The sequence below is a fragment of the Lissotriton vulgaris genome, chromosome 8 (genome assembly GCF_964263255.1).
Source record: "Lissotriton vulgaris chromosome 8, aLisVul1.2, whole genome shotgun sequence".
In the NCBI taxonomy this organism is placed as follows: Eukaryota; Metazoa; Chordata; class Amphibia; order Caudata; family Salamandridae; genus Lissotriton; species Lissotriton vulgaris.
The window spans coordinates 230,142,082-230,169,174 of NC_141696.1; positions in this window are offsets into that span (position 1 = coordinate 230,142,082).

A 27,093-nucleotide genomic window follows, 5' to 3' on the forward strand; every position below is an offset into this window, starting at 1 on the left:
GGATAAGGATCTCTATGACATAAGATGAACCCTAACAGTACAGAGGGCACATGTATCACCTCCACACACAAAACATGGTCCAGGATCGATTATTGGCTTGGCACCCGGGATGTACCCACTTGGTATAGCAAACATTATCCCTTGGCTGACAAACTAATTTTTACCTACTCATGCACATACATTCTTATACAAACACAAGACCATATGGGTTTCAAGACTATCCACACTTCTATTGAAGGATTATTAAAGAGAGTTTTTTATTTTATTTTTTGGATAAAAAAGTGAGCACAAAATATTTTGTACACAAATACACATACAATTAAAACATATGTACCCACTTGGGCCACTGCTGCTACCCACCTCCCAAGAACATTGTTGGATCATGCTCCAGTGTTGCTGGAGCTCTCCCTTCACAAACCCCAGGGTTTTCTCGTGGAGGCTACTACCTTACACACTCCAAGACACTGGGTTCTGCTATGAGATACACACAGTAATACTTGAATATTTTACTCAGAATGAATACTCAGTGGACTCCCCCTCCACACTGTGGGAGGCATTCAAGGTAGTCGTCCTTGGCGCTTGCATTTCCAAGCTGTCAGGAATTCTAATGTCACTGTGTGCACACTTATCCCAACTTGAAACTGACATCAGCGAGTTAGAACTCCTTTATTTTGAGACTGGACACCATCGGAGACTGACAGGGATCAGGGAGAAACTAACTGAAAACCATGAGGCTGCAGCTCAAGAGAAACTACCTAGGTAAAGAGGCTGTCACCAGATGCATATGGAGAGGGAGGTAGGTGTCGGAAGGCGCTGGCGGGACTCCTCCGTAAGGACAGGTATAGTGAATACATTATGGAAATTAGAGACAAACAACATTCCATTTACAAGGGGCCAGATGAGATTATTAAGGCTATGACAGCCTTCTCTACAGATTGTCAGTGCACAAAATCGACCCTTTACATTGACGCCCTGAACACGCTTTTTGATACAGTTCAATTCTTATGGCTGAGAAATGTGCACAACCAATACCTTGATGTCCCATTCATGGAGGAAGACCTAACCCAGGTAATTCAGAACCTGCCTGGGGGAAAATCACCAGGCCTGAATGGTCTCATCACTTCCTCCTATCAGGAATATGTCTCGCTCCTCACCCCTCATTTACTGGTGATCTACTCTGAATCCCTATCTTTGGGCACATTACCAATTTATTTACACAAAAAAGTCATTGCCACCATGCTGAAGCCTGGGAAGCTGGCTAACAGATGTGACTCTTACCAACTGCTATTGATGATTAATGTCGGTAACAAAATAATTGTGAAATTGATTGCAAAACGCCTACTCCCCCTCCTGCCAGACATGGTCCTGCCTAACTAGTCAGGCTTCATCCCTTGTTGCTCCATGGCACGTAACCTCTGTACAATGTTTGGTCTCATGCATGCCATAGACGCCCAGTTATGAGCTGCAGACTTACTGTTAAATGCCACCAAGGCGTTCAATTCCCTGGAGTGGCCGTATTTATTCCAGCTCCCAGCTAGACTTGGGATCAGTCCTTACTTCCTCAGCCTGATGAAACTCCTGTACTCCTCCCCCCACAAGGCAGCTGTGCATCAACTGTGCAATCACTTCTCCGTGTCCTTTGTCCAGAGGCACCGGACAGGGTAGCCCCCTGTCTTCGCTTTTTTTTGCAACAGCAATGGAGCCTCTGTCAGCCCAGCTGCAGCAACATCACTCCCACAGGTGCCTGTCCTTCATGGCCAGGAGGATTCTGACATCCCTGTATGCAGAAGACATGACCCTCTATGCCCATGACCCCAGATTATGATACCCCCATTTATATGTTACAAGATCTGAGTCAGCCGGCAACCTGGCATCACCATCAACTGGTCTGCATCAGTTCTCTTCCCACTCACCCCCATGACAGGACAAATTGAATCCGAATACCTGCTCCAGTGGGCGATGGAGCTGGTTCGCTACCTAGGTATCTGGCTCAGCAGAAACCTGGACAAGCTCTGGAGGGTGAACCATAGAAGAACTATAGACTGATTGGAGGAACGGATCCCAATTTGGTTCAGACGCTCTCACTCTGTAGCGGGCAGAATTGCTATTGCCAAAATGGTTACCCTCCCCAAGTTCCTTTCTGTTCTTCAATATTCCCATCTCCCTCACAAGACACTTCCTTAGACAACTCCACTCCAGTCTGGTGACCCTGACATGGCTGGCAGGCAGCCTAGAGTTTCTGGGCGTGGTAGGGCTCAGCTGCCTTTAAACGCCCAGCATCCCAGTGGCCTGGAAACCTACTCTCCCAGTGATGCAGGACGAGGGGGCCTGCCGGTGATCTAGCCAGTTGAGGCTCAAGGAGCAGTTTATTGATATACAAGGCATCAAAGGATCCCTCGCACACACCCCTGGACATTCTACTGTACTATCAACTCTCACCTCATTGCGCACCTTGCACAGTTCCTTCCCGAAACCTCCCCCAACACTGCACGCGTTGGAAAATATACTTACACAGGTGTCACCACACAGGCTTATCACCCAACTAACTCTATGCCGTAATACAAGAGAAGGCCCAGGAAAATGCTTGTGTGGCTGACATGTCCCCTCTTATCACAGATGAACAATGGGGCTCAATCCGGTGCACTCTCCATCAACTATGGATTCAGATTAATCCATTTAAATTTTTTGCACTGGCTAAATCACACACTAGCCCAAAACTATAGACTGCGACTTGTAGAAGAAGTGCAGTGCTTGTGATGTGCAACTCCCACAGTCTCATTCCTGCAACTCGCTTGTCACTGCCCCGCTATAGCGGCATTCTGGTCAGAGGTCCATAAATCTATAGCTTCGATTATGGGGTCACTGCCTGCAGCAGTCATCCCTAGTTGCCCTAATGAGCTATGTCAAGGAGATACCCCCTAAGGCTAGATGGCTGACCACAAAGCTGCTACTCCTGGCTAAGTGAAGAGTCCGGTCCCTCAGATCAAAGACTGGTTGCATGATGCAGCATACTGCCAGGGCCAGAAACAAGTAGCGGCCTATTGGAACTCATGCCGGCACACTCACGCCCTCGAGACATTTGGGGACCACTGACTACCTATATGAGACAACAACCTGCAGTGAAGCCCAAAGCCCCATGTCTGACCTGGAAGGCCCGGGAGAGTCCACTCAATCATGCACAACCTCGCCCAATAGACGCTGAACGCTCGTGGACAACCCAGACTACCAGGAGGCTGCCCCGGCTAGGGTGGTCCTACTGGGGCAAGGTGCTGGACAATGCTGCTGTGGGCGTCCATGCTGTCCACACGCTCTCCACTAATAGCTCTTATTCTTTACTTTTTAGATCTGTGATGTATAATCCATATTGATTTGTGTGTCGTGCGCTGCTTTTCTCGCCTTCCCTGTTATGTGTTATAGCTGTGTGTTGCAAAACTCATTTTTTTTTTAATTCTCATCTGTGATGTTATGCGCAATCATGAAAAGTGGATGGGGTCATTATGGTGGCATAGTTAACCTTGAATGTGGAATTTCAGTAGTTTTTTGGTTTTCTATATTAACTATATGACAACTACAACTGATGCTTATCATAAAACACCATTAACCGTGTTTTCTTATCAACTGTTGTTTGTTTTTCCAATGAGGTACCATGACCCCTGCTTCAGGACCCAATGTGGATGGCATGACCTGTGAGGCCACTTTCTAAGCCCACGGTACCCACAGACCATTGTTTGCAGCTGTGCACAGTGGGCAATGAACTGAAACTGTGTCCTTCCACAATCCCTATGCCCAGTGCCCACTCACCAAAACTCACTGAGCACAACCAGTGTTCACCTGGCATGGCCAACTGGAACATCACCTGAATCGTGTTGTCGATCCATTACCTTCTGGGAAGGGTCTGTGTCCAGTGGGCACTTTACACACAGCAGAGCCATTAACCACATCTTCTGCCCTTTACTCAGTTCCCAGAGCCCACTAGGCATTATATGGGACCATGCTGCAGGTACTTGGCATAGTGCATGGCCTCCAGCCAATATTGGTGCCGGGCACCTCAGCCTTAGTGCTTAAGGGGAATGACTTCTAGCTGTGCCCAATGCACTTGCCCACAGTGGTCTTTAGCTGTGGTCAGATTGGTACTGGGCTCTCAATATGGAATTTGGCCATGCCCTGTGCCCAATACCTCAATCCAATTCCCACAAGGCATGACCTGTAGTTGTGACAAGTGTGCACTGAATAGAGTGCATGGTCATGCTGTTCCTTGTGCCCCTGGCTGTAGCCCCCATGACCCATTGGGCAAAACGTTTAGCTGTGCCGAGTAGGCATTGGTGATATGGTGTAGCCTTTTAGCATTCCCTGTGCTGAATTACAGGACTTCAGTCCTCATAGTATATCGCTTTGCCTAGTTGGTACAGGCTGTGGCCTTTTACCACACCCTTGATCATCACCCAGTCCCACAGAGCCTCCTGGGCACAGGACATTGCCTTCAGTCAGCCCTTTTCACTACTCCGTCTCTCCAAAGTGCCTACCTGCTAAGACAGCATTTTTGTGTGCTCTAAGTGGAATAATCACAACAGAATGACAGGTCACGGTGTTAAGCTACAATTGGTAACAACGCGCTTCGACATTCTGCAAACGCAGGGATGCGCAGCATTTACAATAATACAGCGTACCCCTGCATTTCCCCTAGTACTGGCGCTAAATTTAGCTGCCTAGCGCTACCGCAGGCAGTACCTGCGTTGCAGGGGATTGTTCATGTGCAGGAAGGTGTTTCTTCCTGCACATAAACAATCACTAATGGCGATTTTTAACTTCTATGTAAGTTGCAGAATGCAGCACTCATAGAAACAGCACAGACGAGGAGAAGTTAATCATTTGTCCTTATTGTGCCAGTTTAAGACCACCCTTGTGAATAGGGGCCAGCGTCAAAAGCAATCAGTGTTGCGGCGGAACGCCCATTGCAATATCCACTGCCCGCCCCTTTCACGCTAAGTGCTGCGTGAATAAGGGTATTATTACAAGGTGGCGTTAAGCCATGTTTAGTGCTTAATGCCGCCTTGTAAATAAGGCAAAGGGGTTATCACCACCAGAAGGTCACAAAAAGTGACGTTCAATTGATGATAACCCCTTGTAAATATGCCACTAACTCTATATGAATTCCTAATGAGAATTTCATTGGAAAATGCAACATTTGGTACGCCATATTTTATCCCCTCGCTCTGACCGATATGTAAGCAACTCCCTTTGATGGACACTTTTGCTTTTGAAATGTTTTGCACAGAATAATCATAAAGTTATAAGACATCTACAAAATATGTAGAAATGATAGTTACGAGACCTAGTATGGCTAGTGAGCACCTCCAGCAGCCTTTATTCTCTATTTATTCAATGCAATTAGTATATATTTCGATTGTCAAATCATTAAAGCCATTGTACATCGATAAAAATCTAAAAATTCATAATATAAACCATTTGGTACCGTCATATACTAAAAATTTGTGACAAACAAGATCGCAAGTGTAAAACATTTGACATTAAGAATAATAAAAGCAGAATAAAATGATTTACCTAGAACCGCTAATATACCACCCAGGAGAACTTTCATGATTTGGCGAATGACAACACTAACTTGGTTGTGGAGAGAAAATCTATATACATAGTCAATAAGGAATAAAACAGCTATAAGCTCATAAATACTAAAATGATTAATAAAAATTGACACAACTGCATTGTCCTTGTCATTTTTGCTCGAATGGCCCACATACATCCCAGAAATTTAGCGAGAGCAATCGCTATGGACTGATAAGTATCTGACTTTAGAATCCTTAACGCCTATGCGCCCAACCTAGTACCAAGATTTGAACAGACTGGTTTAAGCCATCTGTTTCTGGGGGCTTTGTAAGCAGGGCAAACAAACAGAACATGTGCTATTGTTTCCTTCTGTGATGGGCATACAGTACATTTGTCTTCATTCAACCACATCGACCTTTTGGGGCATCCTTAAAATGATCAAAAAAATTCAGCGTTTTATTCCACCCAATTCCGTGAAAACAGTTGTCACAGCTTTGGCCCTTTCACGACTCGATTACGGCAATCCCTTATATGTCGGCATACAATCCCAGCTGCTGACTAAGCTTCAAAGGATGCAGAACGCAGCCGTACGATTGATCCTCAATATACCAAAACATCAATCAGAATCACAATGGCTGAAGGAACTCCACTGGCTCTCTGTGGACAAGAGGATAGAGTTCAAGTCCCAGTGTCTAGCATTCAAAGCAGGACAGGGATTAGGTCTCCTCTATTTGAGAACCCCACTAAAACAAGCATTTGCAATGCAATAGGTCTCGCATTAGGAAAGTTTGAGCTATTGGTCTTGTAAATGACAATTTTTTTATTTATGTGTTGTTTTTGAAAATAGCTAAATTAATAGCTTTGTCATTTACAATGCCAATAGTTATAACTTTCGTAAATGTGACACCTATAGCATTTGTAATGCAACGTGTTTTGTATTTACGTGACTTAGATGTATTGATATTACAAATAACAATGGCTTTTAATTTTTTTAAATAATTAATACTTAAATAAAAGTGATTGTAATTTATAATGGCAATAGCTTAACTTTTGTAAATAACTTTTGTGAAGATTATGTTCAGTGTATTTTAATGTGACGAAAATCCAAGAACAGAAGTAAAATATTAACATCTTTTTGTGACATTTGTAATAAAGGTTGAACCATTGAGAGAACATATTTGAACCAGTGATGCTGTGGTGGTGCTGAGTGATGCTGTGGTTGCGCTGAGTGATGCTGTGGTTGCGCTGAGTGATGCTGTGGTTGCGCTGAGTGATGCTGTGGTTGCGCTGAGTGATGCTGTGGCTGCGCTGAGTGGTGCTGTGGTGGTGCTGAGTGGTGCTGTGGTGGTTCTGAGTGATGCTGTGGTGGTGCTGAGTGGTGCTGTGGTGGTGCTGAGTGATGCTGTGGTGGTGCTAAGTGGTGCTGTGGTGGTGCTGAGTGGTGCTGTGGTGCTGCTGTGGTGGTGCTGAGTGGTGCTGTGGTGGTGCTTAGGGATAATGTGGTGGTGCTGAGTGATAATGTGGTGGTGCTGAGCGTTGTAGTGGTGGTGCTGAGTGGTGCTGTGGTGGTGCTGAATGATGCTGTGGTGGTGCATAGTGGTGCTGTGGTGCTGAGTGATAATGTGGTAGTGCTGAGTGGTGCTGCTGAGTGATGTTGTGGTGATGCTGAGTGGTGCTGTGGTGGTGCTGGGTGGTGCTGTGGTGGTGCTGAGTGGTGCTGTGGTGGTGCTGAGTGATGCTGTGGTGGTGCTAAGTGGTGCTGTGGTGGTGCTGAGTGGTGCTGTGGTGCTGCTGTGGTGGTGCTGAGTGGTGCTGTGGTAGCTCTGAGTGGTGCTGTGGTGGTGCTTAGGGATAATGTGGTGGTGCTGAGTGATAATGTGGTGGTGCTGAGCGTTGTAGTGGTGGTGCTGAGTGGTGCTGTGGTGGTGCTGAATGATGCTGTGGTGGTGCATAGTGGTGCTGTGGTGCTGAGTGATAATGTGGTAGTGCTGAGTGGTGCTGCTGAGTGATGTTGTGGTGATGCTGAGTGGTGCTGTGGTGGTGCTGGGTGGTGCTGTGGTGGTGCTGAGTGATAATGTGGTGGTGCTGAGTGATAATGTGGTAGTGTTGATGTGGTGGTGCTGAGTGATGCTTTGGTGGTGCTGAGTGGTCCTGTTGTGGTGCTGAGTGATGCTGTGATGCCTAGCAGAAGATGACTGGGAATAAAAGAGATGCCGCAGGCTGGTAAGAGAGGTGTAGAAATAGCCTGGTTATGGTAGTATAGGTGCCTGAAATATAGTCAATGGAGGGCTGTGAGAGAAACATGAAAAAAACTAGACCAGTGCAGCTGTAGCGAGTGCTTGCTGCAAACACTGGCAACACAAAAAGATAAGCATTTAAAACATCAAAATGCCAGGGATGGCAGCCAACGTGGAGACAGTAAACCCAGGGTGCTCAGTTGGTCCTACTCACTGCTTCTCCATTTTACCAGTTGGTTAAACCACCTCACTCCACTGTATCTTGGCTACCAAGCCTGACAACACTACTCGTGTATTAAAAAACAAATCAGGCTATCACCCAGAAATTTACCAGAGTGTCAAATTACCAAGCACACACAGTACAGGAGATGGACCTTGATGGACCACAGACATGCTTTACGAGTCAGTGAGGGAAGGCAGCTCCAATAATGCCATGTCTCACAAGCCTCTCAGGAAAAACCTACATACATTATTCTGCCTGCCAAATTGGCGGAAGTAAGGCAAGTGGTTCAATAGTTAGTGTCAAGTGTAACCCCACTCAACAGAACCCTGTGTGGCACACGGAGTGCTGATTGCTGAAGTCCGAGGAGAAGCAAGGTAGCGAAAGGCAAGTGAGGATTGAGCTGCCAGGCAGCAGAAGATGCTGACCGGGTGGCACAGATGACTGCTGGAGGGATGACTAACAGTGAAAGTGCAACTACAAACTTGAATATTTTGCCTGCCGTTTACCGATTCCAAGATTAAGTTTCATCTAACATGCTCGTGCCACCCGTAAACTACTGGAGGCCATAATACATGGGGATGGAGGAAGCTTAGGTAACTGATCAAGCGACATAGTTATGCCCCATGGAGCAGCAGAACGGGACTTGGAGGCAGAGTTGGAGTGTCAAATTACCAAGCACACACAGTACAGGAGATGGACCTTGATGGACCACAGACATGCTTTACGAGTCAGTGAGGGAAGGCAGCTCCAATAATGCCAGTGTCTCACAAGCCTCTCAGGAAAAACCTACATACATTATTCTGCCTGCCAAATTGGCGGAAGAAAGGCAAGTGGTTCAATAGTTAGTGTCAAGTGTAACCCCACTCAACAGAACCCTGTGTGGCACACGGAGTGCTGAAGTCCGAGGAGAAGCAAAGTAGCGAAAGGCAAGTGAGGATTGAGCTGCCAGGCAGCAGAAGATGCTGAGCGGGTGGCACAGATGACTGCTGGAGGGATGACTATTTTTCCGTTAATGCTCGCATATTTTGCCTGCCGTTTACCGATCCCAAGATTAAGTTTAATCTAACATGCTCATGCCACCCGTAAACTGTTGGAGGCCATAATACATGGAGGGGGGGGATTTGGAAGCTTAGGTAATTGAGCAAGCTCCATAGTTATGCCCCATGGAGCTGCAGAGCAGAACTCGCAGGCAGAGTTGGAGTGCCAAAGCCTAGCAGAGGAATGTTGGCTAGGTCATACCCCATAGCAGCCTCCCCACACAGGCTGGTGGTATAAAACCAGCAGATGCAATATTTAGCAAGCAGACAGTGGCACTGAGGAAACGGACAGTCTGCCACTGTGAGCAGAAGGCAGCAGAGGCAGGGAGTGGGAAATCAACACTGTAGGAAGCAGAAGCACGTGGAGAAACCACACACGAGAGGGAGCAGTAGAAAGACGGAGGAAGAAAGGTGGAGAAAGAGGAAGGATGGAAGGATAGGGATAAAGATGCAGATAAAGTCAGTGAGGAAGGAAACAATGGGGAGAAAGGAATGGACCTAGAGCAAGAAAGATGGAGGTAAAAGGCAGAGAGGAGTCTGAGAGCGCGTGGCTAACTGAGAACATCAAAGCGGCCGAAAGGGGAAACAAGTACGGGAAATGCAAGCGGCGAGGGGGGGCGGGGAGCGGATCCCTTTGAAGTAGCTCATGGCCTCGCGGCCGTGAAAGTGAAAGCAATTAGGGGGGAGGTGGGAGGGAGGCTGATGGCTTTGATGTGTGAAGCAGGCAGGCGGCTCGGGAGGCAAATGGAAAGCGCGTGCTCGGACACACATGCGCTCGGCAAAATCCGCCTGCTTTTAGCTTTCTGGTATGACCCCAATAGGTCTCTCTGCGTGACCTAAAAATACACCCCTGCCAGAAACTTGAGATCCTGCCAGGCACTTTTACTGAGCACTCCCAGACACAGGCAGGTCCGTTGGGGAGGCAGGAGTTTCATATTAGGGGCAACGGGAATCTGGAACTCCCTGCCGCTACAACTAAAAAACTGCAAATCACTACTCGAATTTTGGAAACAGATAAAAACATGGCTATTTAATAAATAGAAGAAATCATACATTAACAAAGCAATCATGGTTTTCTTTTCACCAGCTGGACATTAGCGCCAAGATACCTTCGGGTAATTGAGCGCTTAACAAGTCTCAAATCCAATCCAAATTCAATCCAATCCAAGGGCGCCATTTACATGTAAAGGACTTGATTGGAAGGGAACCCACTCTAAACTGGTGATACAATTTCCTATTCTTTGGTACAGTAATAAAATCCCAATAACATTCATATAAGTACTCTTGTTTGTTCTCCAAGAAATCCCTCGTCAGGGTAGGTCTCGTTAAAGATGAGAATCGCTTCATCATAGTCATGCTCCAATAAGCTACCTTGAACTCTTTCTTTGAGGGAAAAAGGTTACCTGCGGGATCTTCCCATAAGCTGCTCATCCCCATATCACTCAGGGCATCTTTTATCCTTCTTAACCAGGAGATCTTACAAGAGCTGTCAGCCCGCCTGGTTTCAAGAAGAGCTTGGGCATACAGGGACTGTTCGGGGGTAACCCATAGCCTTCTCCAATATGCCACAGGTCTAAATTGGACTATATCCTCAATTTTGTTGCAGCCTAAATCTAGATAAAGAGGCATCAATGGAGTTGACTCCAATCAGGGGTGTTAGATCTTCAAGGCCCAACAGCTCCGCCACGTATAGTACCAAGGTGCTAATTTTAGTTTTGTATATCTTTATGACAGGAGTCACTGCTTTGTGTGGGAAATTCTCTGTTCCTTCATAAGGACTCCTGTCAGTTGGGCATGTTTGAGAGCCAGCATATCGGTCTGGGGTTTCCAGTTTAATTTCCTTCCTAAGGTGATTCCCAGTTACGTAAAAACATCGGTCTGATCTAGCTGGACTTTATTCATAAAAACACTCCCTTTGATGACCTTACAATTGTGGAGAACCATAAACTTGGTCTTCTCCACATTTACCACAAGGTCATGATCGTGTCAGAACTCCTCAAACCTGGTAAGGGCTGTGTCTGCAGCCCTCTCTGGGTCTTAGATATTATCAGAGTATCATCAGAGAACATTAACAAGGGTATCCTCAGACCTGCTGGCGGTGGGGGCATCTGTCGGTAGTTAGAGTAGTATTCCATGACCCTGTTGATGAATAAAGAAAACAGGGTCGGTGCAAGGACACACCCCTGGCGAACCCCCTTAGAAATGGGGAACTTGCTTGCAATTCCCTATTTATACCCCAGCGTACCTGGGCGAAATTGGAGTTGTGTAAGGTAATTAAAATAGCCAGTATTTTGGATGCCATTCCCATATCCATAAAAGCTCACCACATTTTAGCACAGGGAACCAGATCAAAGCCGATTTAAGGTCAATAAAGGCTGCGAATAGTGTGCCCCCTCCTTTAATAACCACCCTCCAGTAAATAATCACAAACCTAAAAACCTGATAAATAGTGCCAGTATGTGGCCGAAACCCTGCCTGCATTGGTGACTAAATATCAGTTTCATCTATCCAAGTCTGTATTCTACATAAAACCTGCCAGGCAATGATATTTTTAATGCAGTCGATGAGGCTTATAGGCCTGTAATTGCCAGGTTTGGATCGAACAACCTTTTTGAAGATCGGGAAGATCTCTGCTCCAGACCACGATTCCGGGATGGGAGCGCCACTACCTATGGCGTTAGCGAGCAGCTGAATATAGGTCACCCAATTATCCCCATCATGCATAAACAGGTCCGCTGGTATACAATCTAGGCCGGGAGCCCTACCTTTCGGAATTAGTTTGAGGGCATCTTGGACCTCTTGCCTAGAAAAATGCATGGTGGTGGTGTAGTTGGGCATATTGAATTGAACTATGCTATCATTACTAGTGGCAAACTGGGCCTCGAAAAGAGAGGTCCACATCTCAGGTGCCACATGGTTGACAGGGGCTGGGTTTGAAGCGCCGCTACCCCATTTGACAAGATGCCAAAATTGGCCACATTTTTTTCTTACTAGCACTATGCAAATCCTGCCAATGGTTTTGGTTTCATACCCTTTTGGCTCGTGATAGGGCTTGCTTGTACCCAGCACTAGCCTTTTTGATGTCTTCCATGTTCTTTAATCTACTGGGTCTTATAATGCCCTGTAGGCCTCTCTACATGATTTATTATATGAGGAGGCTGCCTTCAGACAAAATTCTTTCCTTGATTTTATTGTGTTTTTGGGGAAAAGGTTTTGAGTTTTGAGAACAACTCATTATGGACCTGCAGAATCATTAAGTTTGTGTCCTCTTGAGTGTCACAATTTTCGAGGTTAGCTATTGAACGATGCTCAACCAGTACCTTCATCTGTTCTAAGTGCTCTTCGTTAACCATAACCTCAGCCCATTTGACTCTCCAGGAGTCATTGGTAAACTCCACTTCTACAGTAGCCTGTGCTGGTTCCTGGCTGTCGTAAATAGGAAAATCAGGGACCTGCAGAGAAAGTACTAAAGGGTTGTGGTCGCTTTCGAGCCGATCCTGTACTACCATGTTCTGTAGGTTGGACCAGAATTCCATGTTAAGAAAAATATAATTGATACGGCTACTTCTCATCCCATTATTAAAAGTATGTGAATCCCTCCTGTCTAACTAGGACCTCCCATTGACTGCCCTTATTCCTCATTCCAGACATAGCCCTTTCAGCTGTAATGCTGACTCACTCCATCTTTTCATGGGTAGGAGGTCAAGGGACGGAATGTTCCATTGTGCATCCTCCTCAATACTGAGATTGCCATCTTCATAATCAAGGGGCTTGAAGGTACAGTTGAAGTCCCCTACAGTTATCAAATTACTGAGCCCCCTATGCTGATCTAAGAACCTGTGTAAAAGTGCAACAGTGCAATATCCTCTGCCCCCGGGGGTCCCTCTTGCATAGACACTAATGACCAATATATCCGGAACCTTCTCCATCCGCAGTCTGATGGCTATAATATCCCTACTGTCAATATTGACTTCCTCCACTGTAAAGCCTGCTTGCTGTCAGACCCAGATAACCAGTCCCCCTATGATTCTACCCTCTGTCCACCCCAGAGCTGGTTTGTGAAAATTTAGGAAACCTGGGTGACAGATTTGTTCTAATGGCCAAATATCAAGATTATCAATGAATGAAGACCATTCAGATGAGGGAGTTTTGGTAGAAAGACCAGCCATGTTCCAGCCGACTAGTGATAGGTTAGGTTTATTGAGCCCTTGTGTAGGAATGCTAGAAATAACAGGGGGATTAGGAACAATGACATTATCCGTAACCACCTGTCTAAATCCATCATTGGACATTGGGAGCCCTACAAGAAGGGGGTGGAGAGATGGTCCTCCTTTACTACACTACTCCAGTCCATCCCACCTTGGACATTTTCCACCAGATCGGGGGTACCACCCACATGCCCTGCCCCTATCTGATTGTAGTTCCTATTTCAAATTAGTTCCTTAGTGGACGAAGAATTAAGATCAGAACCATTCTTACAAATGCCCCTAAGATCCTATAAGCCTAAGAACTGTGAATCAGTATCAGATCCAAGTCAATCTATATCATCTAACGAGGCTAAATTGCCAAAACGTTTGTTTGCGGGGATTGGATAATTCTGTGTACCACAAGCTTGTGGTGCCGCCCCCCGTTTGGTGCCCCTGTTAACTGTGGTCGGTTGATAAAAGAATCCCAGAGGGAGGATGTTAATATTGTCCGTCTTAATTTGTCGATTACCTGCCCCATCCAGAATGTGTTGGACCAACCCTGGGGACCCAAAGCTTAAAACCACACAGTCCCCAAATAGGGACTTATGTGAGCTACCGATCCATGGTATTCTTCGGACCATTTTAAAATCGGGGAGGAGGTCATGCTTGATACCTGTCCTGACAGTCAGCAGATGTAGTGCCCTATTCCTCAACTAAGACCAGTGTTCCTGTGCAGCAGGCTGTAACATTGGGACTCTGGCCAAAACAACTGTATAAGGTGTTGCATCCAGAGGGAGGTATAAGGACGTATGGGCATGAGAATTGCTAGTAACACATTGTTGAGGGACCCGAATGCAAGAATCCCCAGCTGTCGGAGCTGATATAGGCAGTGTGTCGCTATGAATGGAGTGCAGGGGTTGAATGGTCCTGGGTGCTGCTATAGCTGGGGGAGGGTGGCAGGGTGCAGTGTTGGTGAGTGCCCTAGAGTATGTTCCGCTCATCAACCGAGAGGCCGACCCTTCACCCTGTCGCACGTTGGAATTAGTTAGCAGGGGGCTATAAATAGACTGCTCTATTTTGGTCAGGATCAGTTTATCTAAGAGCGGGTTGATCAAGGCTAGAAGTTTGTTTTCTATCCGTGTGAAAAGAACATTCTCAGACGGACATGATGGTAAATTGGTTATTGCAGTGGTGGTGGGGATCATACATGCATTATTAGAGGCAATGTTATTCTTTGAACTGCCTTTGCACCGATTTTCAGCCGCCTTACGTTTATTAGGTCTAGGTACCAGCTGCGTTTCGGATGGTGCACCCTGGGGGCTGTAGTCCTCTCCCAGGTTTATCAGGCTGTTCCCAGCGTCAGTGGCAGCACAGTAGCTTCCCGCATGGCCGACTGCCTTCAGGACAGTAAAAGTGGCAAGAAGAGTCTCCCAGTGGTGTGAAAAGCAAAGTAAAACAGTAGCAGCTAATGAAACAAGCATTTACAATGCAACGGTTTCGCCTTTGCAAAAGTTAGAGCTATTGGCATTGTAAATGACAACATTTTTATTTATGGGTTTGTTTTGAAAACAGATAAATAAATGGCATTGTCATTTACATTGCCAACAGCTTAATCTCTCGCAAATGTAAGACCTATTGTACCCTACTGGACGAGCTCATCAGACAGCAATTACTACCACACACACACACCCAGAGCCAGCCACACACACACACCCAGAGCCACACCCACCCACACACCCAGAGCCACATGCACACACCCACACACCCAGAGCCACACCCACACCCACACACCCAGAGCCACACACACACCCAGAGCCACACACACACCCAGAGCCACACACACACCCACACACCCAGAGCCACACACACACCCACACACCCAGAGCCACACACACACCCACACACCCACAGCCACACACCCACACACCCAGAGCCACACACACCCACACACCCAGAGCCACACACACCTACACACCCAGAGCCACACAAACCCAGAGCCACACACACACCCAGAGCCGCACACACACACACCCAGAGCTACACACACACATCCAGAGCCACACACACACACCTAGGAGAGCAAGCACAGCGAGGGGGCAGGGAAGCAAGCACAGCGAGAGGGCAGGGAAGCAAGCACAGCGAGGGGGCAGGGAAGCAAGCACAGCGAGGGGGCAGGGAAGCAAGCACAGCGAGGGGGCAGGGAAGCAAGCACCGCGAGGGGACAGGGAAGCAAGCACAGCGAGGGGCAGGGAAGCAAGCTCAGCGAGGGGGCAGGGAAGCAAGCGCAGCGAGGGGGCAGGGAAGCAAGCACAGCCAGGGGGCAGGAAAGCAAGCACAGCCAGGGGGCAGGAAAGCAAGCACGGCCAGGGGGCAGGGAAGCAAGCACAGCCAGGGGGCAGGGAAGCAAGCACAGCCTTGTCTTTTCAAGAAACCAAGGTGACCTCAGGCGGCGGGAGAAGAGTTGGTTTAGTTGTGATGAAATCCCTTCATTTTCCGATTCCTCGATTCCTTCCTCTGCCAAACAGGAAGCGCTATACGAAGGCTAATGCTTGTATCTAGTTACATATAAACAGTGAACATTAACATTTATATGGAGCTTACATGGGGGTCATCTCCTACAAACATCTTCCTTTGTAGCAGAGATTGGCTTAAGCATCCCCTGAGCTCAAAGCTACCTTTGTGAAGTGTGCGGAGCTCAGCGGGATACGAGGAGGTGGGCGTGCCCTAGTTTATTACCTGGCTCAATGGACATTGCTGTCCATTAAGCCAGTGCTACCTCTCAAGTACACACGATTTAAAATGAGTAACATCAAACGTCTAAAATGCCTACAATACAAAGTTCAACAGTCACGATCTCAAACTGCGAAGCCAAGTTTGTGTGCTACAATGTGTAATCTGGTAACACGGGGACGCTGGAGTGGTCTTTGACAAAGCTCTTCAACCTCGATTTACCACAACATTTGTGTGCATACAAAAAGCCTCGAGAAGATGAACTCTTGTTGAATATTAACAAGTGTCTAAAACTGAAACAAGAAACTCACTGCAGTGCATATACAGCGATCTCGGCAGTCGATGCATTAACCCACAAGACGCGCTCCCAGCAGTCGAATAATGCATGCCTACATAAATAATAAGGGACCGTGAGCAACCAAGAATTACGAAATATCTACGACTCTGCGATGCAGTGCGTGTGCGCTCGTGTTGTAAAGAAATGCAGAGCACAGCACGGCAGCCTCCATAGTAAACCGCTACCTGAATGCACGGATAGCGGATCTGTAAAGCGTTGCAAACCCTGGACTATGTATAGCCGATGACTCACCTTCCTGGAGGGCACGAGACACCTTGCGCCGCTTCTCTCACTGTGTCTGGGTGGGATGCATGAGGCAAGAAGGATGCATCCGGTGATGATGGGGAAACCACCGCTTTAAGCAGCACCAAGTTCAGCATCTAGCACCACACGGGGCTCTCCGGAAAGGGCGGTCTGCAGCACGGCACTGGGTTGTGCGCTCACACACCGATAATTCATTAACCAAATGCCCCCACGCTCTATCTGCTAACACAAAGCCAGTCTGAGGCTGAGCCTGTACTCAGCCAGGCAAATACAGTGAACAGGACCGGCGAGGACTGCCTGCAACCAGCCGACAGACCCAACATGGCGGCTCCCTGTCTTGGACTACCGTCTGGCTGGGTGCCCTGAGAGCACAGCTGCCTCCACAGCGTGAGCCCAGCAGGGAAACCGAAAGAAAGGGACGGAGAGTAGGAACTGAAAGGATAAAATATATGAATAAACTGCAAGGACAATATTGAGAAGGTTACACGTATAACGATAAAATCAAGTCACGTGATGAATGTTCTAGTCAAAAATATAAGGGAAGCGTTGTCATCAAGAAACAACGAGGGGCCTGGAAGAGCTGGAAAAGTGATCTGCGAGGGGGGGCGGGAACAAAGACAAGGATAGCGGGAGGGGGGACGGACAGCGGGAAGGTGGTCAGGATACAGCCACGCGGGACAGGGACAAAGTTAATAATGAAGACAAACATCGGTGTAAAAAAAAAAAAAGTACACACCCACAGTGGCCACGTCTTCATGACGTTGCGGAGAGGGAACGAATCTGTGGAACGCCCACGAATCGCCTCGGACAATGACGGACGCCTCTCTCTTCCAATGGCTAGCCTCCCTTTATGGAGCTAGCCAATGGAACAGAGAGGCGGGACAAAGCCACATACACTGTTCTCAAAAGATTTCGCCTGCGCGAACGCCAGGCGAAACCTAAAAATGCAGAAAAGGTCTCCCGCGCCGCGGGGGTAGAGGCAGCGCTTTATGCGCGGTGACCACGCCTCCCCCACACTCGTGGCATCTGCGTTGTGGATGGTGGACCTTGGGGGCTGTTGTCCTCCACCTGGGTGGTCAGGCAGTTGCCAGCATCAGTGGCAGCACAGGAGCGTCCCGCATGGCCGACTGCCTGCAGGACGGTAAAAGCGGCAAGAAGAGTCTCCCCGTGGTGCGAAAAGCATAGTAAAACATTGGCAGCTAATGAAAAAATGCAGAAAAGGTCTCTATTTATTCTTCATAATAAAATAACCTAATTGTGTACTAACCTTTGGCCAGTCCTGTGGTCAGCATATTTGGTGCTGGGGCTGCACGTCTTTTTTGCATCCCCCTTTTAACGTCTTTTTTGCATCCCCCTTTTAACGTCTTTTTTGCATTCCCCTTTTACGTTCGCAAACTGCTGGTCTCTCCTTGGTGAACATTTGGTGTGCAGTAAATATTTGTATGGCTAGAGTGCACTGCATTAGCGGAATATAATCACTATGAGCTAAGTTAAGTATGACATCGGACCAGTTTGCAGACCACTAATAATTGTGATAGTTATTTTAATAAGTGCTATTATTCATGCAAGCCTTGTTTGCCACTCTGCTAATAATCGCAGTTCATTTTTGGGGAACTGCTAATGTTCAGTTGGTCATGATCCTCGGGCCTCTTTTGCGTTCTACAACTTTTTTTCGAATCTTTTTTTTTATTTTTACATGGGTTCCTCAGCCTTCTAGCTTGTCCCCACGTCCCCATTTCGGTTAGGCGCACTCCCTACGTCCCAAGAATTTTTTTTGTAACACAGTGGTCAGAAGGTGAGTCTGTAAACTGCAGGTATTGCTTAGTGATAACCGGGCCGTTCTCTATCTGCCTATGACATTTTGAGCGTTGACATTTTTTTTATGTTTTGTAGGTCATTCTCATCATTTTAAATTTGAAATGTCGTTTGTCAAGCAATTCACGTCCTAAATGGTGAGATTTAAATACAAAACGTAACCACCGTCAACTTTCCCAGCGTCAAAGTTATTAGCAAATCCGAAAAAATTACGCACTGGCGGCGCAGGGGGCTTGTAAATTAGCCCCCAAATTGTCTTGCTTCGTTGCATTAAATCTTCGTAAATCTGCCCCCGCCCCCTTGTTCCTAATCTCAACTAAAGAGACATAAACGGATGCTGAATACGGCTACATCATCCCATAGGTCTCCTTTTTCTTCCTAATTTCATTGATTTTCTTTCCTCCTGCTTTCCTTTCCTATTCTTTACTTAATTATTTCAATTTCGTAGCTTATCTCCGCCCTCTGCTTTCTTTCTTCTTTATCTTTCTAATTTCTATATCTTTCCATTCGTCTTTCTATTTTCTACAAATATGCGTCCCGACACCCATTCCAGCCATTGCTTCGATGTGCCACTAGAGGACACTCGAACCTTTTGAATATTTTTGTTGTTGAATTTTAGAGTTACATTACGGAAAAATGTCATTCCTGTCCTAGTTCTCCAGTGGTGTAAACTTTTCTAATGCATTCTTCAAGGCCGAGGTGCAATCGATTGCAAGTGGTACGAAAAGGAGAACATGCCTTTTAATAAATTGGTAACGCAGCCTCTTACAACAATAAAACATCCCTTTTCACTCTGATACCCGTGTAAGTGGAGTATGGCTCTTAAATATTTTATCGCTATCCCCTTAAGGCGCTTCCCCGGTCTTCTGCGCCACGTGTTAATTGAACCTCCATCAGCCCCCATGGAATGGACCCTGTATTTACTGTAAAATGGTCGGCGGATCCGAGCACCCAGTACACAGATAGCTTTTATCAGACTAACTCAAGCTAACATGCTCGGGTGGTGCTGTGCACTGTTCCAAGCCCCGCAGAACATTTCTGTTCAAAGAAGGGAAAAAATGAAATTCGAAGCGCTCGTCCTGTCGTTCATACAGTGCCCATCTACTTTATGGCTCAGCGAGTTGAATGATCTCCACTGACGCATACCATGAATTGCAGGTCGCAAATTCGAATCCAGCCTTTCATTTTTTTTAGAGATTGGTAATCTGACCACCAATTTAGTAGGGCAACAGTAAACCCCTGCTATTTAAAAGGCTTGGAAACAAAAAACAATTGTAATATACGAGGTACTATATAAAACATATATTTTCATTATTTGAAGCCCTATAGACATACAGCTAGATTCATGAAGCCAAATTGCGATCGCAATAGCTGCGAATTAGCAATTGCGATCGCAATTTCAATGAAAGCAATTGATGATAGGGAAAAAAGCGAAATTGCGAAATCGCCAAATAAGATTTGCGAGTTCGCAAATAAATTCGCAGAATCCTTGAACAAGCCCATTTGCGATTCTGAAATAGCGATAAACCATTGATTCTGCGAAAACATTAGCGAACTCGCAAAATAATCGCAATCGCCATTCATGAAAAATCTAAGATTGCGAAAAACCCCAAAATCGCTTTTTGCGACGCGCAATTTAAGGAGAACCCAAACCAGGTGGTAACCAGTAAAAAAAATATATATATATTTGAAAAAAACTTTAGCAAACTACAAACAGGTGCAGGCCTGACCAAACACACTTAAGGAGATGCAGCTGGAGCCTGAGGACTCTCACAAGGCCAGGACTCTACATGGTGGTCAGGCGGCGACGGCTACAGCGAGCAGCATGGAACAGATGTCGTATCCAGGAGTGGATATTCCGCCAGCGGGTCACCCTTCTGGGCCAAACTAGGGAGCAAATTTACACCAAGTACCGCCTAAATGGGGCAATGATCATCAAGCTGATCCGGGACCTAGACCCCCTCCTGCAGCACCCAACAAGGAGGACCAATACCGTTCCCACCCATGTGCAGGTATTGTGCAGCCTGCACCTACTGGCCTCCGGAAGCTTCCAGGGTATAGTCGCTGTTGCAGGGGGGATATCCCAGCCCACCATGTCCCGCTGCCTAAGGAGTTTCCTGGAGGCCATGCTGACTAGCCTACACCACTACATCTCATTCCCCACCAGCCAACAGGACTTGAATGACACCAAGCTGCAATTTTACAATGTAGCACAATTCCCACATATAATAGGATGCATTGACTGTACCCACATCCACATCTGCCCACCAGCACAAACGGAATACATGTATCGCAACCGCAAGTCCTACCACTCCCTCAATATCTAGATGGTGGCAATGCAAAGACAATCATCACGGACATAGTGGCACAGTACCCGGGGAGCACACATGACTCCTTCATATTCCGGCACAGTGGCATTCACACACGACTGGCCAGGGGAGACTTTGGTGAAGGACACCTACTGGGTAAGTACACATGCCCCACAATATTACACTGTGATAATGTAGCTGCGCAGCACAGGCACTCACCCTCTGCTCCTATCATTCAGGTGACAGCGGCTACGCTCTCCGTGAGTACCTCCTCACACCATACCTCAACCCTGCAACACCACAGCAACGGCATTACAATGCAGCACACATCCGCACAAGAAATTGCATTGAGAGGACATTTGGCCTTTTAAAGAGCAGATTCCGCATACTGCACAAGACTGGTGGGGCCATCAAATACGATCCAGAGGTCTGCTGCCGCATCGTGGCCGTGTGTGCAATCCTCTACAACATTGCTACCAAGCGCAGGATACCTGTAGACATCACTGGCAGTGAGTCGGAAGGGGACAACCGACCACCTGCACATGTGCGTCACGCACGCGGTGAGAATCCTGCAGAAGGACACAGGCGCCGCAACCAAATCTGCATGAACTATTTCTAGTGCACCCACTCCCCACACCCATTACTCAACTCATGCATGACAACATAAATATTGACATGAGTCAGATTAAGTTAGTCTGAATTTTTGTAATTGTTACTGCACAATAAACTGGGCATTCTGCTAACTGGTACATGAATGACATATTGCGTCATATGTCTGTTTGTCTGTAGAGCATGCTTGTAGCGGCAGCATGTACCCTCATGCTAATATTCAACAGTTCAGTGCCGCCTCCGGGTAGTTGCCCCTGACCTCCTCTCAACGTCCTCCTCCTGATTTTGCCGTGAGGCAGCAGAGGGCCTGCTGCTGCGGTGGGGTGCTACAACCGGTGGAACGGACTGGCTGCTATGGCTGGATGTAGCCTCACTGGTGTCGTCAGCCCCCCCGCCTGGCCATGGCCGGTAGCCTACATGCCCTGCACGGCTGTTAAACCTGCTCCAGGGCTCTCGCGACGTCCTGGCAGCACTGGACCATTTGGACCTGCATGGCCAGGGAGCGTCGCGAGAGCTGGGAGGTGGCGTTCCCAATTATATAGTTGGACCGCTTGTACGCTGACAGGCGGGTCAGCAGTTGGCGGTGTCTGCGGCGATTGAGATCCCGCTGGCTGAACATGGCCTGTGTGTTTGCCTCCAGAGCTGCTGTCATCCTATCCATACGGTCTGACATGTGTGCTACATTACGTGCGGTCTTGTCCAGTTGGAGGTGGATGGGCGCAAGATGACGGGCCTGGGTTTGGTGCACATGTAGCATTCTGCGCTCAATGGAGAGCCCACCTGGACACACGTTTCGGCCTCTGCCAGCGCGGGAAGTGTTGTTGCGCTGCTCCCTCACCAGTCCGCTTGTCTGGCTCCTCACAGTCGCAGGGCGGCGGGTTGGTTGGCGAACTGCTGCTGGTGTTGCAGGCCTCACTGGTGGTTGTGTGACGCGCGGTGGTACTGCAGCGCCTGTTGGCACAGGGGTGGCACTGGCCACAGGGGCAGGTGGTGGGATGACCGCTGGTGCAGCAGCTTGCCCTGATGGTCCAGGCTTTCGGGTTTGATGTGTGTCTCCCTCTGTGTCCTCCGTGATGTCCTCAATTACCAGGGCTTCGCTGTCTGTGCTGGGGACATCAGCGCCACCTGTGATGTAAAGTGGACGTTGATTAGTGACATGTTTCTTACACATTTAGGCTTGCTACATGCATGCAGACTACCATTCCCTGACTCGCTGCAGGGTTGACTCTCATTGAACATGTCTGGCTTAATGGTGCAGGATGGTAATTGTGGTCAGACTACATGTCCCACAATGCAATAGCGCTTTAGTGGTGTGCTTTGGCTGCATGACTGGGGTTTGATATGGGATGCACTGGAGTCATGGACATTGTTAGGGGACAGGGGGTCGCAGTCGCATGGCACTTACCTGGTGTGTCTTGGGTGGGTCGGGAGGAGTCAAGCTGGATCACACCCACGCAGGCCTGTGGATTGATGGTGTCCTCCACTCGGTCCTCCAGTGGTGTGTTCGGTGGGACAGTGGGCTCCCCTCCACCTGCCCGCCACACGCTCCCCCAGCCTCTCCGCAATCTTTTCCTTTGCCCGCCCTCTGAGGTCATACCATCGCTTTTTGAGCTCGTCCACGGAGCGCTGGGTCACCCCCACGGAGTTCACTTTTGCGGGGATGCACAACCATATGCGCCTTTTATCGGCCTCAGGCACCCTTCGGGAGTCTTTGCCAAAAAGCCGATTGTGGTCCTTAGATACTCCTTCTATTAACTATTCGAGGTCTTGCTCAGAAAATTTTATTTTCTGCTTTCTCCCACTGGTAGATCCACCTGCTGCATCCTGTGACATGCTTGCCACTGGGGTGTCTCCTGCTTTACTCCTGTAGGCACACTGGAGGGGATCTCTGACACTTCTGCTTGTACTTCAGCCTCTCACTGCTGAATGACGGTGGAACCTGCCTACTTCCTGGTTGTGATGTCATCACTGTGCTCAGGATGCGACTTCCCGTTTTTGCGATCTCGCAGTTAGCGAGATCGCAATTTGCGATTTTTGTTATTGCGAGATCGCAATTTCAACATGGGTTTCGGCCGATTCTGCGATTATTTACCGATTTCTGGGGACTCGCAATCGCCGATTGCAGTCGGTTGCGAATCGCATTTTTTTCCGCAAATATTCATGAATGCCATTCTACTATTTCTAAATTGCGATTCGCTTTTTCTCGCAATTTAGAAATCGCAGAATTTGACATTGATGAATCTGGCTGATAGACGTTTGTTATCTGGGCTCTTGCATATCTATGGTTTCTTACGGATTAACCCACAGCAGATAACACTGCTTCTTTCAATATAATAAATCACATTTTTAGTCTCTTTCCTTGGGAGCTTCTTATCTCAGGCACTCTCGACTTTCCCATATCCTATGCTACATGTTGAGTTACAGAGATGTATAAAGCGTGGCTGGTGCTCTAAAGGGAGCCCTGTCGCTGAGAATGCTGAGACAAACAGAGACAAATCCAGAACCCAGGACAAAGCGCATTCCAAACTTGCAAGCATCCTTTAACTTGGTCCAGTCACTGCGCTGCTTGTTGACTTGTCCCGGTTACGTCATCTGGTTTTGAATCTGGCTGTAAGCTGCACATACATAATATCCAGAGGCGCAACTAGAGCCAAATGTTGGGGGGTTCGGGAGGGGGGTGCAGGGTGGTGTAGGGGGGGCTAAGAGAAAATCTCGGGGGGATGAATCTTTAAGCAATAGTCAGAGTGGAGCCTCAGGGGCTCTTAGAAGGGGTGAAACAACAACAATGCCTCATTAACATGCAAGTGGTCTTTCAATCCCTTCCCTGCGCAGCAAATTCTGCTGTGGCGTGGGGGGGGGGGGGGGGGCTAGGGGGTGGGTGTGGGCTTAGGTGCTCATGACGGCTCCACGCCATAATGAGTCACGGGCGGCGTGTGCTCTTGACGGCGTGGTGCCGCCATGATCCCACCCGCTCATTAATTTGCCCGCACAGGTGGGTAAGTAGGGAATTATTGCTGTGTGGGCGAAGCGGCAGCAGCATGACGGCTCCACGCCGTCATGAGCACACACCAACCATGACTCAAGGAGTTAAAGACCTGTGAAGAGCTCGGGTGCGGCTGTGTGTGCCCGGGAAGCTGTCTCATCCCGGGCTGCCACTACCGGGGGTGGCTGAAGCCCTTTGAGTCCAATGTGCGTTGCGCGCCTGACCTTATGGCCATCTTGAAGGCGTGCTAGCGGGGCATGCAATTGTCAAGTCAAGAAAACTTTAATTGGGTTCAAAGAACCATAAAAAGTATCACAGATTCAAAAATATAAAATACAAAACATGTAAAAATCCCAATAAAAGTGTAAAACACTTTATAAAACTGCACCCGTTTCATGTTAAGCTTTTGCAAAAGGTCAGTTTGAGCAATAAGCTATTACCCTAATAATCTTTATAAACCTTCGATATACAAACAGGGACGAATATTCCTTAGTAGAGGCAGGAGGAATCTAGTTCTCTCTGATTTAAACAATGTGCAAAATAGTACAAAGTGCATAGTGATTTGTCTGGAGGAATTTTCACACGGACAGGGCGTGAGCCTGGTTGACCACCCTCCTTGACATGGAAAAGCCAGCAAAAAGTGCACAGTACTTAAACAGAACCTTGTTAGATAAAAGCGGAACTGGGACGTAACAGAAAAAGGTCAATAAAATTGTAGAGGGGCAGGAAACAAGCAGAGCTCTCCCATATCGCCATGTTGGTGAAAAATATGCCAATTACCCCTGGTGCAAATATTAAAGAAGATTGCAGACCCGCGGGACCTGCACATATGATGGGAAAGCCCCAAATAAAGTTGGTGGGTGCGATTTCTCAGGAATTATGTGACCCATATGAGGACTGTGCCCTTCACTCAAGTGCGTGCCACAAACTGGTGGACGATACTTTTGTAATTAAAGGTGTCAAGTACATCACAGAAGCAGCATGGAGAACAGGGTGATAAATGGTTCCTGTCAGAAACTGGGTTATAAATAGGGGTGGGCGGAATTTGCGAAATTGACTTTCGCAAACTATCGCGAAATAGCGCAAAATCTCCGCGAGCATGCAGAACTTTCGCGAAGATGCGGAGATTGCTTTTCCCGCCCGTTTGCGATGTGTTTTTGCGTGCTCGTGGGGAAATTTACCTCTAACTTGCCCATGCGGTCGAGAATGGGCGCGGCCATCTTGCTCGCATTGCTTATTTCCTGTTGCGGGTCGAATGATGTGTTCGCGATCGCAAACTCACGCGGGATAGCGCGACCAGTTACCAACAATCCAACATCTCGTGGCGCACGCGAACGGGTAGGAAAACTCATCGGCGAATGCAGAGACCCGGTAAGTTGCTACAACACTCACGAGAGCGCATTTTTACAGCGCGAACAAGAACAAACTTCAGTTTCGCTACAGATTGCGAACGTTTTGACATTTTCGCGCTCTCTGCGGAACGCGAAAAAGTAAAAATATTGCAAATTGTGCGAGGGGAACTAAATTTACCGCCCAGGCCTAGTTATAAACAAGGTCACTGAAATTTATACGATTCTGTGGCTGCAGCATTTTTTGCCACATTTGCCACATAATCTATCATCTGCTGTATAATTTGCTGATTTAAAAACAATGTTTAGTGTTCAAACGGATTAAAGGTTCCTAAAATCTTGGCGACTTGTGTTCCTGTACACTGAAGACCCTTCGCAAATGTTGACTGGTCAACTTTCAGTTGCTTATTTTATCTATTATGTATTAGAGTGTTAGATTGATAGTACCAAGGTGAAATCCTTTCCCAGACACTGCTACCATGTGTAACAAGCATTGATAAAGCCAATAGGTCTTGCGTTGGCTGCCAACCTTCTGGCAGTTCTTTGTTTTTTTTGTCCTAGTCTTTGTAAAACGGTATTGTTTGGAAATGTATTCTCAATTAGGTCGTTTTTTTCCACTTTGGAGATATGGTGGCTTTGGTTTGTGGAGGACTTGCAGCCGAAGTTGAGAGTGAACAGTCCAGCACATTTCCAGGGCACCTACAAGAAGGAACTGTTTTTTTGAACAGCAAAAGGTTTCTGCCCACGTACCGTCCACCTTATCACAGATTATTCCTCACGCTTCCACTATATCTTGCTGTTTTATTTGCAGTTTGATAGTAGATTTACCTTTTTAGATAAAGATCCTTTCGCTGTTTGCTTGGGGAATCATTTTGCAGCGTCAGACTTATTGAAGTGTCAGAATGATCATAAAAAGTCTCTGTTACTGTTTGCAGGCTCCTACAAAGGGTGCCCAGATGTATATGGGTTTAGTGTCCACAAAAGTAGTACTGGCTATGTTCCACTGAAAATAAGTTATGTGTTTACCAGGGGCAGCTCTTTCGTTATAGCAGAGGAGCATCGCACCACTGAAATGTTTCCAGAGACGAAAAATAAAATGGTAATGAAGCCAATTCGCTACCATGTCTTTGTTGTCACTCCATTCCAGATGGAATGTGAGGACGATGCAGGGCCTGCTGAATGGCAGCAGCAGCAGGGAGAAGGGTGGGCTGCCTTTTGTATTTGTTTAAAGTGCACATGTCTCTTTGGCCAGCCATTTTTTTGGGGACGTTTTATATAGTGCAAACTCGACCTAAAGGTATCGGATCGCTTTATATGAGCACCAGTTACAAACAGACACATTCATTTTGTTAAGAACTGGAAGATTACGTGATTTGCCCAGAATCACAGGATGTTGAGCGACTCTGCCGAGACTCTAGCCCAGTTCCCAAGCTTCGAGTTCAACCACT